At 39.5% G+C, this 4,810-nt stretch overlaps 1 non-coding gene across 1 annotated transcript; it reads left to right on the plus strand.

The window, feature by feature from the left end:
- The first annotated feature begins 4,447 nt into the window (after positions 1 to 4,447).
- LOC148690075 (U6 spliceosomal RNA) lies at positions 4,448 to 4,550 on the plus strand. The gene has a single exon (XR_015958096.1). It is a non-coding gene; the product is annotated as a U6 spliceosomal RNA (small nuclear RNA).
- Positions 4,551 to 4,810: the final 260 nt, after the last annotated feature.

Raw genomic sequence — 4,810 nt, forward strand, 5'->3', positions numbered from 1 at the left:
TGATTGAGAATCATGTATAATGGTGACGTCGTTATTCTCAAGGTTGCTTCTATGGATAACATATAGATATCCATTGTCTAGGCCTACTACTCAGCCATTTATGAAATGATTACAGAAGAGGTATCATCACTGATGACTAAGCTGATTGGCTCTAGAGCAAGTGGGAGATTGTTGGAAATGTGCCCTAAAACCAATCATATGATGATACTTTATGGACATTTCACATGTTAAACTAATCTAGTTTAATATTAAGGGCAAAGATTATTGTTTGAGCCGTCTCATATAAATGTTATATGCTTAAACGATAAGTTCAAGGAATATGTGATTGGAAGAATGCGATCTAAAGAAGTTAGATTCATGAGACCATTCTTTCGTTGACACATCCTAAACGTTCCTGATCATAGGATTGTCAATTGGGCATTGACAGTCCGTTAAGATCAGTACGTGCTATGTCTTCTCTCAGGGAGAGTGACTAGTCTCGAGTCATTGGTGTGTGTGACATCAAGACAAGTACGTAGGTGCTCAATAGAGAATGAGTTCACTGAACACGATCAACGAAGAGTTCTCATATTCATGTCACATGAGAACTCATGGTTGGGATAATGCAAATTAGTCTTTTGACCTGAGGCATCACAGTTGTCTTGTGGTTAGGTCCTTAATCTTTGATTATGTCAAAGTCACTCCATCAGGAGGGTGTCCACGGCATTGTTGGGGTTAAGCCACTTAGCCATGGAGGCAAGTGAATGCGCAACAAGGGATCTCTGACCTTCAAACTGTTTGAGGGAGAATACTCTATGATATGATTTAGAATCTCTGGCCAGAGTATGAATGAGATTTTGGAATGTGTTCCAAATCACATTCAAGGTAATCATATAAGCACAAGACTCACATTGGATAGTAGACATGAATAAACTATCAAACCAAACAATGTGGTCAAGAGTATTGTATTAGAGAAAGACCGTATTGCATTTGTAATCCTAAAGCTGAATAGGTTCTCCACCTCTTCTGATTAGCTTGGGTAACCATGACATGCTGCTAGGCGTCAACCATGGTTTGTGGAAGCCCTAAAAGTGTATTATCACTAACGGGAGAATTGAAAGTAAGTTCCAATTCACAATCGATTTGAAAGAGTTTGAATCGCCCACTGCCTCGCTAAAAGGAACCTAATGGATCGTACACCGTGTAAGGTAAAGATTGAAGATTCAACGGAGATGAGTAAGAATAATTAAATGGTTTAATTATTTATGGCAAGGATTAATTAATATGTTAATTAATCAAACGAATAAGTTCGTTAAAGACCTCGGGATAGTTTTGGACCTTAAGGCCCAATGGGCTTCGAACGTCAAGTCCATTGACTTAAGTTGTATGACAACTTAATGAATAATGATTCACAAAGGCCCAAATAGCCCAATAAATCCCCTTAAATTCGGCCATTTAGAGGAGGGTAGTGAACTTGGCTTAATTGCAAGTTTGCCACTCCATTGTGAGGTGGTATAAAGACATCTTTATAGCCATTTCATCCTTAGGGTTTTTCTAAGGAGTAAAGATGAGAACAAACTCTCCTTTCTCTCTAAAATGGCCGGCCACTCTTGAGGAAAACATCTAGCAATCTTACTTCCTCAAGGTCACTCATTTCTTCTCCAATCTTACCTTGGTGTGGAGACTTAGAGGTTCTCAATTTTGGGAACTTAGAGAAACCTTTTCATCCATCCAAATCCATGGATCTAAGATGCAAGGAATGAAGGCCCTCTCTTTGGGTGATTAGCCTTTGCTTATGCAAAGAGGAATCTACAAAGGTATTGATTTCTCAACTCACTTTGTTTTGAGTTGAGTCTTGGTTCACCTACCTACTAGGCTTTGAAGTTCATGGGTTAAGTTTTGTTTTTTAGTGCATATAAACATGATTCCGCCTTTTAATTGTTAATTGCATGTTGTTGATGTTGCTCAAATGAACTTGTTTTTCACAAATCTTCCTTCACTACGATCACGTGAAGGCTGTGCGAATAATCGCGGGTCACCTACGAGTCGGAACCACCTAATGTGGTCTGTACGACAGGACTGTGTACCTAACTTGGATCCAAGCTGAGCGTGTGGTGCAGGAGGTGAACATCACGTGAAGGACTGTGCCCTACTCTGGGCGGGAGCACTAACACCGGGGGTGCAGGTTATGAGCTCTCTAAGCATCTCGAATCGCTACTGAAATATAAACATGAATAACACTTACCTGGCACTTACCTGTGCGTCCACAGCACCCAATATGCATATGTATATGTATGCAACTAATAATGTAACTAACGATGCACAAACAACTATAATGTAATGCATGGCATATGGCAAATAACAACTTAAATCAATTTCTGGGAAAATATAAGTATATAGGTAAATACGGAAAACAAAAAGCCCACTCACTGATATGTGGAAGGGTTGTAGCCCCCCTGCCTCGAGTGACCACGCTCGTCCTCGGGATACGTATCACCTATATGCGAAACAACTACAAAAACGTAAATTTTAAAGCACATAACCAACCTTTTGTAATAACTTCTCATACATTGCTCAAATTGGGCAAATGAATATACCAACGAGCTCTACTCGACCTCAGCAACACACCCAAATTTTAGAAAAATTTTCCACCGCCGCACGCGCCCCCACGCGCTGGCCAAGGCAAGGCCACACGCGCCGGCCACGCGCAGGCACGTGCCTGGCACGCTGACGGCGTCAACTGACGCCGTAGGGAATATTCCGTCAACGGTGTCAGGAATATTCCGTCAGACTTGACTGAATATTCCGTCTCCTTCTCCGACGAGCCTCCGGGGCCGGAAAACTGGAAAATTTTCAAACTTCAATATCTCCTTCGTTTTTCACCCAAATTTGACAAAATTGGTACCAAATTGAAGCTTGGAACTAGAGGAACACAATTACACTACTTTTAAGGGTTAAAAATCACGAAATCTCACCTGTCAAAACAACCCAACTCCGGCCAACTTCGAAACCAGTGATCCCGACGTCCAAATCCTTCAAACGAACCACTCCGAGCCTCCTTGGGACCTCACCAAGCTACCTACGAGCTTCAAATTTCCTAAAACGTGAGAAATCACGTGTGCATGAATAGTACCCAAATCGGACTTCGTGGAATCGACGTGAAAACGTTGATGTTCTTACCTGAAAATGGTATAGATGCACTCCTCCCAGCCTCACGAGCTCGAATATGGTCTTGATTCCCTCGATCTGTAAAGGTTTGATAGGTTTTGGGTGTGTGTCCGTACATTTTCAAGGGAAATGGGAGGAAAGGGGGCTCGGGACAATCACAGGGAAAGGGATAGAGGGGTAGGGAGAGTGAGAGTGTGAGTGTGTGGCCCAACACATGCCAACACAACACAAAAACAACCAATAGACGTAAGAGAAACGAACTAGGGGCAAAATCGTCCTTTCACACGTGCATTAAAATGTTTTTGGGACGGGCTGTCACAGGAGCAACATAGATGAAGTCAATGGCTAGATGAGTGAAAAGATGAAGAGTCGCAGTGCAAGAAGACTTATGTTTTTTTATTCGGAAAGTAGAGGTTAGAGGGTGAGATGATTGGATAAATGACTAGGAAAAAAATATAAAATGCATATATAATGATAATAATACCTAATTATACATTGATAAATTATATAATATTAATAGTAGTGGTACGGTATGGTATACCACCGGTAAGGATTTTGAATACTATTACTATACCAAAAATGTATGGTACGGTACAAATACCGTACACTTAGCAATAGTACAAATTTTTTGGCATAACTTTGGTATGGTGCGGTTGATAATTCGGTTGGTATGGTAATTTAGCAAAAAATTCCACCCCTAATTATTACTATCTGTTTTAATATGAAGTTATTACAATATTTGCATCTCTTTGTTTGCAATCCTATGAAATCAAAAGAAAAATATAATAATGTGCCCAAATGGAGGGGCAAAAATCTTCATTTTATGGTTTATTATTATTATTATTATGATTTTAATTTTTTTTTTTTATAGTATTGCTTCATTTTGTTATCTTGTATATTTCTTCTGTGTAGTTTAACGTGCATATGCTAATATGAATTTCTAGTTGCCTTTATGCATTTGACCGTCATTATTTTCTGACATTGACTTTGTTTTAGAGCAACCTTGTCATGTTTTTGAGGACATTATTTATGCATTTGTTTAATTTCTTTCATTTATGATTTCATCTTATAGAATTAAAGTAATTAGTAAAAGAAACTCACCACGACAATCTTTAAAGCTAATTTTCCAATTGCAGCCGGGTTGTCAAATTTTTAGAAATTCATTCATCCGAGATAACATATACTGGGAAGAATTAGAATTGAACCAATGAAACTGTGAAGGCTACAATTGTAAGTCTAAAATTAAATCATGTTCCAAAATCTTTAGAGATATTTTAAGGAATTGGCAAATCAATACCTGGTCCCTTCGGGGACATCTGATATAATTGGAACGATACAGAGAAGATTAGCATGGCCCCTGCACAAGGATGACAAGCATACATCGAGAAATGGTCCAAATTTAGACGGGTATAGCATGGCTCACATACCTTTTCAATAGGATTTTGAAAACGAAGAAGATGCCAAATGAGTGGCGAAATAGCACTTTGGTGCCTATCTACAAGAATAAGGGCGACGTGCAAAATTGCATGAACTATAGGGGTATTAAGCTAATGAGTCATACAATGAAACTCTGGGAGAGAGTCATTGAGCATAGATTGAGGCAAGAGACACGTATTTCGGACAACCAATTCGGGTTCATGCTAAGGCGCTTAACCATGGAGGC

The sequence above is a fragment of the Pyrus communis genome, chromosome 16, assembly GCF_041283825.1.
Source record: "Pyrus communis isolate YQ-2024b chromosome 16, ASM4128382v1, whole genome shotgun sequence".
NCBI lineage: Eukaryota > Viridiplantae > Streptophyta > Magnoliopsida > Rosales > Rosaceae > Pyrus > Pyrus communis.